We start from the raw sequence: 14,539 nt of genomic DNA on the forward strand, positions 1-14,539 counted from the left end.
CCGCTCCCCCACAGGCAGCCAGCAGGAAGCTGGCTCCCCTCAGCACTGATAAGGCTGTTTGTCTTCTTCTTTTTCCTCCGTGTGCCAAAGAGAAAGTCAGCTTTGGATCTCCTCCAGGTAGATGTCGTGGAGGGCTCAGCCCTGAATCCGGGCTTCTCTGCCCTAAAATGTCCCATAAGGATAAGCCCCAGAAAGGAAAGGCCTTTGACATGCTGTAATGGGGATCTGATAACAACCGCCCTGGGAATGCCGAAGAAACTTCCGCTGATATTTTGCTTCAGCCAAAAAACTACTTTTGCAGGGTGGTAAAAGACAGCTGTTAACTACGTTCAAGATGCCTTGTGTGTCACTCCTCACTTTTTGGCCCTGGCTTTGACTCCCCCCCCCCCTCCCCAAGTGCTTTCCTGGCACTGGAGCCAGCTGGGAGCCAACGGGCTTCTACCTGGTCTGGTTCTCAGGTCTCTCCACCACCGACCCTGCCCTCTGCTTGGACCTCTGGGCTTTGGCCCTTCCAAATTGGTTCCTGCTGTTTTCTGTGTCCCTCTGTGGCCACTTCTGAGTCGGACTGCCAGTCTGGAGTTGGAGCCTGGGGATACCCCCCCCCCCCGGCTGCAGAGGTTTAAGAACCCGGGTTAAACCTCCCCCTGCAGGCAGCAAACATATCCCCCCCCCCTCCCCATGGTTTCTACACAACCCCAAAGCGATGTCAAGAGGGTGGTGACATCGCAGAATGAGTGACATTCTGGGTTGGGGGCAAAACTCCGTGGTAAGAAACTAATTCTTCTGCAGAGATTTGCCCCCAAACCACCGTGCTGCCCTTAATCAGTGACGTCTTTATGTCATTTCTGGGTGATGTAGAAATGTTGCATTTTCCCTGCCTGCTCCAGGTAAGTTCACCTACAAACACCAGTTGGTCCAAGAGACCCGGCCTCAGGAGCATGCTGCCTGCGCCTTGAATGCCTGTTCCCGTGCCAGCTGCATTTGTTCTCATGCGGTGGTGGTGGTGGTGGTGGCGGCCCCCCCGCTCCCTCCTCTGCCCACTCAGATCCCAACTCCACCCCAGCCGTGTATGTAGGAGGCAGCAGGACTTCCCACTCAGCCCTCCCTCAACGCCTAGCAAATGTTTGTCTCTCTGTGACCAAGATAAGTCAGGCCAGCACCTGCCTGTCAGCAGGGCAATTCCCTGCAGATGCATGACACTACCATCAGCCTGGCCCTGGCCCTGGCCCTGGCCCACTTTAGGGCCTCCAATGCCCCATGTTAAGGAAATGCTGATTTTTTAGCATTTCCTTTCTTAATGTGGGAGCCATTGGCCAGTGCATAAAGAGAACAGCTGGGCCATCTAGGCCTAGCTCCCCTATCTTCACCTGTCCTCATCCTCTAGGTTTAGCAATCTGCCCGAGATCCACATTCAGAATGACATAAAGAACTGTTGTGAGTTTTACCTGTCCCCCAGCAAGGCCAACAGCATTGGGGGACCCATATTCACTAGGAAGGGGGGAGAGGGAGCCCCTTCCCACCTAATTCAGAGGCAGTGTTTCAAACAAGGAAAAAGAGGTCTGCAAACAGATGATGCAACATTCACTTCCATTGCACAGACAGAGAGACGAAATGCAACCAGGTGGGGCCCTCGTAGGTGCTGCGGACAGAGGCTGACGTCATCCCCTTTCACTGTCCTCAGCTCAGCCTCAACAGCACTTAAGAATTTAGAACAGCTCTGATAAAAGTGATGAGTGAAATGAGTTTTGATAACAGCCAGGCCCGGAGAGCCATGCCTGCAAGGGGGAAAGGAAACAGGCTCTTCTTTGTCTCCTTGTTCTGTGTTGAGCTTCGTCTCCAATTCTTATCAGCTTCTTATCTGCAAAGGTCTCCTCCCCCCACTCACCCAGCTGGCCAAGCCACCTCCAGGTCATTTATTGTCTTAACATCCGGGGAGGGAACCAAGACTTTATCCACGAAAAAGCGGCTAAGAGCCACGAGTGTACCATTTGAAGGCTACGAACCCTACTTCCCGCCCACCCCCCATCCCGCCCGAGCGAATTTCAAGATGCTGCCACTCCACCTCCTCACCATTGCTGAGAGCTCTGTGTGATTCTGATTCTGAAAACATAAGATAAAAAAATAAAAGAGGGAGAAACAGAAAAGGAAAAAGGTAGAGAAGGAAGGAAGGAAGGAAGGAAGGAAGGAAGGAAGGAAGGAAGGAAGGAGGGAGGGAGGGAGGGAGGGAGGGAGGGAGGGAGGGAGGGAGGGAGGGAGGGAGGGAGGGAAGGAAGGAAGGAAGGAAGGAAGGAAGGAAGGAAGGAAGGAAGGAAGGAAGGAAGGAAGGGGCTTCCAATTTTATCTGTGATGAATATAAATCTAATCTAATGACTATGACTATCCCAGAAAGAAGAAAACACTGCAGGAGCTCTAAGAAGCCTATTTGGATGAACAGAGAACTTCAAGAGGAACTAAGAAAGAAAAGGGAAATGTTCAGGAAATGGAGGGAAGGACAGAGCTCTAAAGAAGAGTACCTACAGGTTACTAGGCACTGTAGATCAATCATCAGAAAGGCCAAAGCTGAGAGTGAGCTAAGATTGGCCAGGGAAGCCCATTGTAACAAGAAAAGATTTTTCAGTTATGTGAGGTGCAAAACCTAAAGTAAAGGAGGCAATAGGCCCGCTGTTGGGTGCAGATGGACAAACTCTAATGGAAGATGCAGAGAAAGCAGAAAGGCTTAGCACCTATTTTGCATCTGTTTTTTCCCACAGGTCAAAGTGTTTAGGCACATCTAGAGATGGCCATAGCCAAAGGATAGTGTCTGGGTGGCAGGTTAACATGGATAGAGAGGTTGTCGAGAGGCATTTAGCTGCACTGGATGAGTTCAAATCCCCTGGTCCAGATGAAATGCACCCGAGAGTACTCAAAGAACTTTCCAGAGAACTTGCACAGCCCTTGTCCATCACCTTCGGGACCTCTTTAAGGACTGGAGATGTCCCGGAGGACTGGAAGAGAGCAAATGTTATTCCAATCTTCAAAAAAGGGAGGAAAGATGACCCGGGAAACTACAGACCAGTGAGTCTGACCTCTGTTGTGGGGAAGATAATGGAGCAGATATTAAAGGGAGCGATCTGCAAACATCTGGAGGACAATTTGGTGATCCGAGGAAGTCAGCATGGATTTGTCTCCAACAGGTCCTGCCAGACCAACCTGGTTTCCTTTTTTGACCAAGTAACAGGTTTGCTGGATCGGGGAAATTCTGCTGATGTCGTTTACTTGTAAAGCTTTTGATAAGGTTCCCCATGATGTTCTGATGGATAAATTGAAGGACTGCAATCTGGATTTTCAGATAGTTAGGTGGATAGGGAATTGGTTAGAGAACCGCACTCAAAGAGTTGTTGTCAATGGTGTTTCATCAGACTGGAGAGAGGTGAGTAGCGGGGTACCTCAGGGCTCGGTGCTCGGCCCGGTACTTTTTAAAATATTTATTAATGATCTAGATGAGGGGGTGGAGGGACTACTCATCAAGTTTGCAGATGACACCAAATTGGGAGGACTGGCAAATACTCCGGAAGATAGAGACAGAGTTCAACGAGATCTGAACACAATGGGAAAATGGGAAAATGAGAACAAGATGCAATTTAATAAAGATAAGTGTAAAGTTCTGCATCTGGGTCAGAAAAATGAAAAGCATGCCTACTGGATGGGGGATACGCTTCTAGGTAACACTGTGTGTGAACCAGACTTTGGGGTACTTGTGGATTGTAAACTAAACATGAGCAGGCAGTGTGATGCAGCGGTAAAAAAGGCGAATGCCATTTTGGGCTGTATCAACAGAGGCATCACATCAAAATCACAAGATGTCATAGTCCCATTGTATACGGCACTGGTCAGACCACACCTGGAGTACTGTGTGCAGTTCTGGAGGCCTCACTTCAAGAAGGACGTAGATAAAATTGAAAGGGTACAGAGGAGAGCGACAAAGATGATCTGGGGCCAAGGGACCAAGCCCTATGAAGATAGGTTGAGGGACATGGGAATGTTCAGCCTGGAGAAAAGGAGGTTGAGAGGGGACATGATAGCCCTCTTTAAGTATTTGAAAGGTTGTCACTTGGAGGAGGGCAGGATGCTGGCTGCAGAGGAGAAGACACGCAGTAATGGGTTTAAACTTCAAGTACAACGATATAGGCTAGATATCAGGAAAACGTTTTTCACAGTCAGAGTAGTTCAGCAGTGGAATAGGCTGCCTAAGGAGGTGGTGAGCGCCCCCTCACTGGAAGTCTTCAAGCAAAGGTTGGATACACACTTTTCTTGGATGCTTTAGGATGCTCTGGGCTGATCCTGCGTTGAGCAGGGGGTTGGACTAGATGGCCTGTATGGCCCCTTCCATGATTCTATGATTCTAATTACTTATCTGTCCTCCCTATAAACTCCTTTCCCCCCTTAGTCCTCAAAGCTGCACACCCTCGTTTTGTTCATATCATGCAAAAAGCCTCTAAGAAGTTCGCAGCTAGCAACAAAAACCCTGTTTTTTCTCCAATCCATTTGGCCCTCTCTGCCAATTCATCCCCTTGTATTGACCATCCTTCCATTGTACGTAATAACAGACTTTTCCGTTCTTGAACGCGTCACCGTCCCGTGGCCCTGTGAGCCTCGCTTGTCCTCCTAAGCCCCAACGAGAGACCGCGGCCCCCCCACTGGGTCTGCTCATTCGCCCCACGATGAGTAACGCTTTAATCCCGGTGCACCTGACTGTCTGTGTTTTTAAAACACAGCCCATCCATTTCTTGCAAGCCGGATACCTGGCTAGCTCAGGAAGAGAAATTGGCAGCTGCCAAAGGTTGGATGGGGCTGTTTGTCTTGGCCCACCAGAAGTGCCGAACGAGGCCCTTTCAGACAAGGACGTTGGGGATCAATCGCATCTCCTCTTTCCCACGCATGCTTAAGAGGTTTGCGGTATAAAAGGCCCACTCGTCACAGGTTCTGCTTTCAGAAACTGGAGCCAGCTCAGATTCCCCAAAGTCAGGACAGGCAGGTGGGAACTGGTAGAGCGAAGTATCGGGGTTTTTTCCCCAGGGGCAGGGCTGAAGAAGCTGCTTGAGGGGTCTTTGACATGCAGGGGATCCCAAGTTTTGTCCAGTTTGGTGGGTGAGGGCGGGGGACGGCCCTGTTCTCCTTGCATTCTGGATTAAGTTCGAGGTTTTCGTCTTGACCTTTAAGGCCGTTCGCGGTCTGGGCTCAGGTGTATCTGAGGGAACTCCCTATGCCCCTCACAGCTCTTCCCTCTGCAGGTCTGAACAGATTGGTCATCTCTAGCCCACGGGAAGTGTGCCTGGCCTCAACTTGGGCCGGGGCCTTTTCGGTCCTGTCCCCTCCCTGGTGGAATGAGTTCCTGGGAGATTTGGGGTTGGAGCTGTCACAATTCTGCAGGGCCTGCAAGATGGAGCCCTTCCTCCAGGCCTTTGGTTGAGGCCAGGCAGAGGGAAGATCTGCTGGGTCCCTCCTCGGAACTCCCTCCCAGAGGCATTGGGTCCACCAAGTCTGTTGGGGGGGGGGATAGGGGTCTGTGCAAATTTTATTTATGTATTGGGTTTTTTGTTTGTTTGATTTTATTTCTTCCAAGCCAGACTGGCCAGTGGTTCTGTTTTTAGGGGGGAGGGGGCATCATCTGGGCATGGAATTGGGGTCCCTGTGGGTGGGGGCAGGTAGTTGTGAGTGTCCTGCATTCTGCAGGGGGTTCGACTAGATGACTCTGGAGGTCCCTTCCAACTTTATGATTCCATGTTTTGCACAAATTCAGTAAACCACAAAGAAGCAACGTGGAGGTACAAAATAACGTCCTGCATTCTGCTGGGGGACGGACCAAATGACTCTGGAGGTCCCTTCCACCTCTACGATTCTAGGGCTGACTCCATGCTGGGAAATGGTGGTGGTTCCTGCTGTGTGAATCGCTACCAAAGGTTCAGGCTTCTCCGGTCAGTTGGCCCCCATTTCCCCTCCTGCACACCCAGCCGGGTGCCGTTTCTGCTCCACACGAGGTGAGCGTGTGCCGGAATCAGGGTCTCAGACGTCCCCAGCCGTGGCCCATCCCATTCCCACCTCTCAAGGGTCGCAGCGCACTGGTGTCTGGTACCTTTTTAGTGATTGTTTTGCGGAAATGACCTGTGAGATGTTTCTCCTGCAGGCACTCAACATGAAGCTGTTCACGGTCGTCCTGCTCTGCGGCTTCCTGAGCCTGTCTGCAGGGATGGAGATGACTGGCATTGCCTGCCTGATGAGGGAGCAGATGGAGAAAGGTAGCAGCCACATCAGAGCTTTCCTCACTTACCTCCGGGACACACGGCCTCAGGGATGCGTGGCCAGGAGAGCGGGCGGGCACAGGACGCTTACAGCAGCGGTTCTCCACCTTCCAAATGCCGCGACCCCTTAATCCAGTTCCTCCTCTTGTGGTGACCCCCGACCGTCAAATTGTGCAAGGGTTCTTTTACAGAAGTGACCCATGGCGTGAAGATCCTTTGTTCGTGATGGTCTATCCAATCGGTTGTAAATTGTATATAAATTGGTGGGCGCCTTCAGGAGGAGCGGTAGGAACTGTGGTGAGCCCCCCCCCCTCCGCAGCCAAGATGCTCGCCCTGCCGCGACCCCTGTGAAAGGGTCGTTCGACCCCCAAAGGGGTCCCGACCCCCAGGTGGAGAAGCACTGGTCTGAAGCGTGATTGGGGCGGAGGGGGCGCCGGCAGGGTGGCCAAGGAAAGATCATCTGACGTTTGCAGACATGGCTGGGTGCAGCATGGCTGCAAAGACAGGCTGCTGAGCTGCTGTTCTAAGGAGCAGCAATAAGGGCTGCCCAGGAGCCGAGCCACAACCAGCCGGGCAGCCCCCATCTCCCTCCCCCCCCCCTCATGTTGGCTAGTCTAGTCTCTGTTTGCTCCTCTCTCTCTGTCTGTCTGTCTGTCTGTCTAGTGTTGGCCAGTCCATGTCCGTCTGTCTGTCTGTCCTTTGCTCACCCCTCTCCCCCACCCAAGGGCCAACCTCGGTTCGCTGCTGAGATGTGATGGGGTCTGGAGGGCCGGAGCCCGTCCAGGTCAGGGCCAGAAATGCGGGAGGAAAACCCTGTCAGGTTGCAGCTGGGATTCTCAGCCGGCAGGGTAGGGCACCGCGAGAGCTCCAGAGGTGGGCTGTACCCCGGGGAGGGGGGGGTGTCTTTTAAAATTGTTTCCATTTTTTAATGAAAGATTTCCCCCCTTACATGGGCCACTTGACCCACCCGCTCCAAAGTGGCCATCGATGGGCCTGCATTTTATTGATAACTTTATCTTCCAATATAACATATTTAAACTTCCAGTAACACTTCATACCAGCAGTCCCCAACCTTTCTGAGGTCAGGGACCGCCTCCGGGGGTGAGGGGAGAGCCGACAGCCCGGGCGCTGCGCACAAATGCGCCTGTGCAGTTGCCGCACAAGCACGTTTTCGCCACCAGGGGGAGTAAACACGCATGCGCAACAACTGTGCGCATGCGCGTTTGCGTCACCGGCATGCTGGCTGATGCACCTGCCTCTTCCCCTCCCTCTCGCAGGGAGAAGCTAGCCAGGCCTGGTGAGCTTCTCGCTGTGGGGGGGGGGGGGCAGGTGCGGCTGTCGGCAGCCTGGTACGGTGGCCTTCGCGGGCCAGTACCGGGCTGCGGACCGGGGGTTGACGACCCCGCTTTATACAACATATTACCTTTGCTGGCTCACGCCCCACTTGCTCTGTGGATGGCGGCTTAGCAGGCAAGGAGAATGCTCCTGGCTCCCCAGGGGGTGAGGTGGACTGGCAGGGGATGAAGTCCAGGGCTTGGAGGTGGCTTCAGAGGCGGAAGAATTCAGATCTGCCTCGACGCTCTACCAGGACTGGGACTAACCCAAGGTCACCCAGCTGGCTGCATGTGGAGGAGCGGGGAATCAAACAGAGCTTGCAAGATTAGAAGCCGCTGCTCTTAACCATGACGCCATGCTGGCTCCAGAAGGGAAGAGAGAAGCAGGGGGAATTTGTCCGTTCCTGCTTTGTCCAGCCCCCCTGGCCTTTCTAACCCAGGCCAACTCACCTTTGCTCTCAAGATCTAATGGGATCCAGCTAGCCTGGGCCATCCAGGCCAGTGCAGAGGGGCAGGGTTAGTTTGGCTTTGCTTGCCTCTGCATGGATGTCCTTTGGGGCCTCCCATCTCCACAGGGCCAGCCTTGATTCACTCCCCAGATCTGATAAGGTTGGCAAAGCCGGGGGGGGGGAGGGAGAGCGAGAGAGAGAAGGGGAGATCATCTTAAAAAAAGGAGTAAGAGATTCATAAGAAAGACTTTCCATTTTATTCAAGATCAGAAATGTTTGCATTGCTTTGTGCATGGTTCTCCAGTCACCATATGGAAAAATAATATGACTGTTGAATTCTTTCAGCCATACAAACTGTCTTGGAGATGACAGACATGGAGGGGATGATGGGACTTCTTAATAACCAACAAGACGGGGAAGAACCCAGGTAGGACATGTCTGGCTGTGAAGAGACTTTGATGTCACGGGGGACAGATTAACAGGAACCCGGCAGACCCAAGAACATCAGAAGAGCCCTGCTAATTCATATTAGTGGTCCATCTAGTCCAGCATCCTGTCTTCCACAATGGCCAACCAGTTCCTCTGCAGGGCCAGCCACAGGGCAAAGAGGCTGAGGCCCTTATAAGAACATCAGAAGAGCCCTGCAGGATCAGACCAGTGAAGGTCAATCTAGTCCTAGAATCATAGAATCATAGAGTTGGAAGGGGCCATACAGGCCATCTAGTCCAACCCCCTGCTCAACGCAGGATCAGCCCAGAGCATCCTAAAGCATCCAAGAAAAGTGTGTATCCAACCTTTGCTTGAAGACTGCCAGTGAGGGGGAGCTCCCCACCTCCTTAGGCAGCCTATTCCACTGCTGAACTACTCTGACTTTGAACATTTTTTTCCTGATATCTAGCCTATATTGTTGTACTTACAGTTTAAACCCATTACTGCGTATCCTTTCCTCTGCAGCCAACAGAAACAGCATCCTGCCCTCCAGCCTCTTGTCTCACCCAGGGGCCAGCCAGTTCCTCTGCAGGGCCAGCCACAGGGCAGAGAGGCCGAGGCCTTCCCCTGAGAAGACCCTCAGAAGAGCCCTGCTGGGTCAGGCCAGGGAGGGTCCCTCCAGTCCAGCCTCCCGTCTCACCCAGGGGCCAGCCAGTTCCTCTGCAGGGCCAGCCACAGGGCAGAGAGGCCGAGGCCTTCCCCTGAGAAGACCCTCAGAAGAGCCCTGCTGGGTCAGGCCAGGGAGGGTCCCTCCAGTCCAGCCTCCCGTCTCACCCAGGGGCCATCCAGTTCCTCTGCAGGGCCAGCCACAGGGCAGGGAGGCCGAGGCCTTCCCCTGAGAAGACCCTCAGAAGAGCCCTGCTGGGTCAGGCCAGGGAGGGTCCCTCCAGTCCAGCCTCCCGTCTCCCCCAGGGGCCAGCCAGTTCCTCTGCAGGGCCAGCCACAGGGCAGAGAGGCCGAGGCCTTCCCCTGAGAAGACCCTCAGAAGAGCCCTGCTGTGTCAGGCCAGGGAGGGTCCCTCCAGTCCAGCCTCCCGTCTCACCCAGGGGCCAGCCAGTTCCTCTGCAGGGCCAGCCACAGGGCAGAGAGGCCGAGGCCTTCCCCTGAGAAGACCCTCAGAAGAGCCCTGCTGTGTCAGGCCAGGGAGGGTCCCTCCAGTCCAGCCTCCTGTCTCACCCAGGGGCCAGCCAGTTCCTCTGCAGGGCCAGCCACAGGGCAGAGAGGCCGAGGCCTTCGCCTGAGAAGACCCTCCGAAGAGCCCTGCTGGGTCAGACCAGGGAGGGTCCATCCAGTCCAGCCTCCCGTCTCACCCAGGGGCCAGCCAGTTCCTCTGCAGGGCCAGCCACAGGGCAGAGGGGCCGAGGCCTTCCCCTGAGAAGACCCTCAGAAGAGCCCTGCTGGGTCAGGCCAGGGAAGGTCCCTCCAGTCCAGCCTCCCGTCTCACCCAGGGGCCAGCCAGTTCCTCTGCAGGGCCAGCCACAGGGCAGACAGGCCGAGGCCTTCCCCCTATAAGAACCTCAGAAGAGCCCTGCGGGGTCAGACCAGTGGCCCATCGATTCCAGCATCCTGTTCCACGTGGTGGCCAGGGGTTTATACTCTGCCTGACAAATCTTCCTTGAAAAGCCGCGGGCCAACAGGAGAAAGCAGCCCTGTTGGAGAGCCAACTGGTGTTCTCCCTTCTATGCTTTACCCTTGTTTCTTGGGTTCTTCTCCTGGGGTGGGCTGGATTCTCATGGGCAGGGCTGGAGCTGGTCCTCCACTACTACTTACTACTTACTTTGGAGGATGGCATTTCTCACGGAAGCAAGTTTTTCCATTCAAAACGACAGAATTAAAGCTTTGTTCTGATTCTGCCACCATATAGCAAACGCAGGGCTCATATAAGCTAGCCAAGCGGGTGTGGGTGGGTGGGTGGGTGGGCCCATGGAGTGATAAATGCCTCTTTGGCCCATTCTTCATGGCAGCACATGCACCAGGGTTTCCTTCCACGTCACCCGCTGCAGGAGAGCCTTTTCTGTGGTGGCCCCATACTGTGGAACAGCCTCCCTCTGGTCATTGGTCAGGTGCCAACATTACATGGTTTTCAGTGCCCCGTGAAAACACACCTCTTTACCCAGGCCTTTTCTATCTTGCTTTTTTCTTTTCTTTTTTCTTTTGGGTGCTGTCATTCCAGGGTAAAAGGGAGGGAGGGACAGCGGAGGTTATGTTTTAAATGTTTTTAATGTATTTTAGATTATTTCATTCTCCATTTTTGAGACTTGCCCTGGGACTTTGAGCCCCAAATTTTAGACTCCCTCTGCCCATCTTCTGTGACCCAGGCCACTTTGTGAATTGCGTTGTGTTCTCCTTTGCAGTACGACCTGTGAGTTCAAGGAGGCTCCGAAAGTCAAGGTCAACATGCATCCAAATGGTGCCATGGAAGCCAAGATATTTGTGACCATAGTCATCATAAGCTCGTGAGTTCTTTTTGAGCCCCTCTATCTTTCCAGAAATAGCCTAGAAATGTGTCAGCCTTCCGTTCCAGATGGACAATTTCAGAGAGTTCCAGGTGTTGTTCTAGAACAGCAAAATTAAACTGGAGTCCTCTGCCTTTCGTAAGGTGGGGCTCACTCCGCCAGGGGCTCAGAGGCCCAAAATATCTACTCAGATTGACAGCAGATGTCCAGGGTCTCCTTCCACATCACCTCCTGCCTGGTCTATCTAACTGGAGATGCTGGGGATTGAACCTGGGGCCTTCTGGGAGCATTTATTTATTTATTATATTTCTATACTGCCCTTCCGTGAGGCTCAGGACGGTTTACATAAACCGCGAAGAATATGCATAGATTCATCATACCAATAGCAACAATCACAGCCACAACAGTGGGCTCCACGTTGAACAGCAGGGATGATGACAATCCATAGACCAAGGATAACTCTCATAAAGTCTCATATAAACCACTGGGAGGTCAGCTGAGGGTCGCATCACGTGCAGAATGGCAGGATATCTGAACTGTTTCCTTCCCTCCACCCACCCCTGCTGACGACAACAGACCAACAAGACTTTGTCCACAAAAACGCTCGCTAATGCTTCACAGCTCAAATCCAATTTACCACTATTTGGGTGCCCCTCCTTGAGGGTGGTGGGAGATCTGACTGCCCTAAATCATTGTGCCAGGTGAGAGCCAGTGGACGCAATTTCAGTGGCAAAAAAACCCACCTTTCACCACAGTCACCGCCACCTTGTGCGCCTTCATGAACGTGTGATAGGATGCTCTTGCCGCTTCCTCGCGAGTCTTCCGCCACACTCGCTCTGGCCATCTCCCTTCCCTCTTCCTCTCTCGAAGCTCCTGGGAGGACCCTGGAGCCTGCTTGAGGTGAGGGCACAGAGGGCGCCGAGGAGCCGTCTTGTCGGTCGCAGCCAGTCCTTCACCAAGGATGCCCATGAGTCACCGGACACCATCGTGTTCTGCAAGGCTTCCAGGAATGCCTCAGATTCCATAAGGCTCTGCGGGCGGCCTAAAATACGCCTGTATAGTCTAGCTTGGCGGAGGTGGCAAAATGCCAGCCACGCTACTCTCTTGCCTCCATGGCAAGAGAGGCACTGAGGATCACTCCCAGGTTTCTGGCACAGTGAGCAATTGTTAGTTGCACTCCATCCAGGTTGGGTTGGTGTCCTTCCTCGCTTGATCCCTTCCTACCCAGCCACAGGATCTCCGTCTTGGAAGGGTTGAAGAAGAAGAAGAGTTGGTTCTTAGATGCCGCTTTTCTCTACCCGAAGGAGGCTCAAAGGGGCTTACAGTCGCCTTCCCTTTCCTCTCCCCACAACAGACACCCTGTGAGGGAGGGGAGGCTGAGGGAGCCCTGATATCACTGAAGAAGAAGAAGAGTTGGTTCTTATATGTCACTTTTCTCTACCCGAAGGAGGCTCAAAGCGGCTTACAGTCGCCTTCCCATTCCTCTCCCCACAACAGGCACCCTGTGAGGTGGGTGAGGCTGAGAGAGCCCTGAGATTACTGAAGAAGAAGAAGAAGAGTTGGTTCTTATATGCCACTTTTCCCTACCCGAAGGAGGCTCAAAGCGGCTTCCAATCGCCTTCCCTTTCCTCTCCCCACAACAGACACCCTGTGAGGGAGGGGAGGCTGAGGGAGCCCTGATATCACTGAAGAAGAAGAAGAGTTGGTTCTTATATGTCACTTTTCTCTACCCGAAGGAGGCTCAAAGCGGCTTACAGTCGCCTTCCCATTCCTCTCCCCACAAGAGACACCCTGCAGGGTGGGTGAGGCTGAGAGAGCCCTGATATCACTGCCTGGTCAGAACAGTTTTATCAGTGCCGTGGCGAGCCCAAGGTCACCCAGCTGGCTGCATGTGGGGGAGTGCAGAATCGAACCTGGCATGCCAGATTAGACGTCTGCACTCCTAACCACTACACCAAATTGAGCTTCAGATGACTCTGCTTGAGATACCTTGTCACTGCTTCCAGGTAGCTAGCTAAGGATTCTGGGGGAGAATCAGGAAGGTCATCCATCAGGAAGACTCCTTCAGAGTTGTTCTTGCACAGCAGTTCTCTCAGGGATCTCTCAGCCCGTCTACCTCCCAGGATGTCTGTTGTGAGGAGAGGAAGGGGAAGGGGTTTGTAAGCTGCTTTGGGACTCCATACCTCAGCTTTTTCTTGGAAAGCAGCATTCCCACCTCCAACCCATACACCCTTCATGATGGCAGTCTCTGGGATCCCAAGTAAAAGCTGATGAATATGATATGTCTTCATGTAAATAATCTTCCCCAGTAAAGATTATTCTCTTTTAAATGTCAAAGTGCTGTCTGGAACTGTGCCTCATCCACAAAGGTGACTAATAACTGCATATTTTCAAAATGTTCTGTTACTCAGCAGCTGTATTTTTCTGGAGGGACTCAGGAGGACCAAGCCAAGTCCAAAATCCCAACAAAGTGGGATTCAATTACAATAAACACATTTTCTTTTCCTCCCTAGAAAACCTGAAGCCAAAATTGAAGTAGATAAGAACTGCACAATTTACTTTAATATGGCCAATGGATTCAAGGTTGAAAACTGCAGTTGTTCTCCTGGCCGTGGGAAACTCCTGGTGAGGTATGAGTTGACTTGAAAACATTTGCCGCCTGTTTTATTTTTGGGTCTTCCGTGACTAACCACAGCCAGGAGGAAGGGATCAAAACCACCCAGGAAGACAAGACCAACCCCCTTCTTCCTCGCGCCTCCTCTCCCGTCCACATCAGGGGACTGGCCTTATGCCTACTTCAGATACTGATATCAGATCTCCCAACATCTTGCATGGTTCGGATCAAGAGTCAGCCTAGTATTGCCCCTTCTGCTAAGACCAGGTCCCAGACATGGCCCTCCACGAGGGCTTTAAGGAAATGGGAGTGGCCAGGTGGGGGGCAATGCTCAGCAATGCTTTTGATTAGCTATTGTGGATTGGATTGGCTGTTTTAGGGTTGCCACCCTCCAGGTTGAACCTGGGGATCCCCTGGAATTACAGACATCCATTCCCCTGGAGAAAATGGGTGCTCTGGACAGTAAACTCTATGGCAGGGGTAGTCAAACTGTGGCCCTCCAGATGTCCATGGACTACAATTCCCAGAAGCCCCTGCCGGCGAATGCCCTGCTCTATGGCATTGCACACCACTGAGGTCCCTATCCTCCCCAGGCTACAACCCTAAACCTCCAGGAATTTCCCAATCCCCCAATCTGGGGGGACCTAGCAATCCTAGGCTGTGCAGATTTGTTAAAATGTTGCCTTGGCCCCAGCAGAAGTGTCACTTCTGTCACTTTATGACTGCAGTTGAGCTGGGGCAGCCATCTTGTGGCTGGCTCTGCCTCCTGGAGCAGCCATTTTGTGGCAGCCATTTTGTGGCTGGCTCTGCCTCCTGGGGCAGCCATTTTGTGGCAGGCTCTGCCTCCTGGGGCAGCCATTTTGTGGCTGGCTCTGCCTCCTGGGGCAGCCATTTTGTGGCAGGCTCTGCCTCCTGGAGC

This window comes from Paroedura picta, chromosome 4 (assembly GCF_049243985.1).
Source record: "Paroedura picta isolate Pp20150507F chromosome 4, Ppicta_v3.0, whole genome shotgun sequence".
Taxonomy (NCBI): Eukaryota; Metazoa; Chordata; class Lepidosauria; order Squamata; family Gekkonidae; genus Paroedura; species Paroedura picta.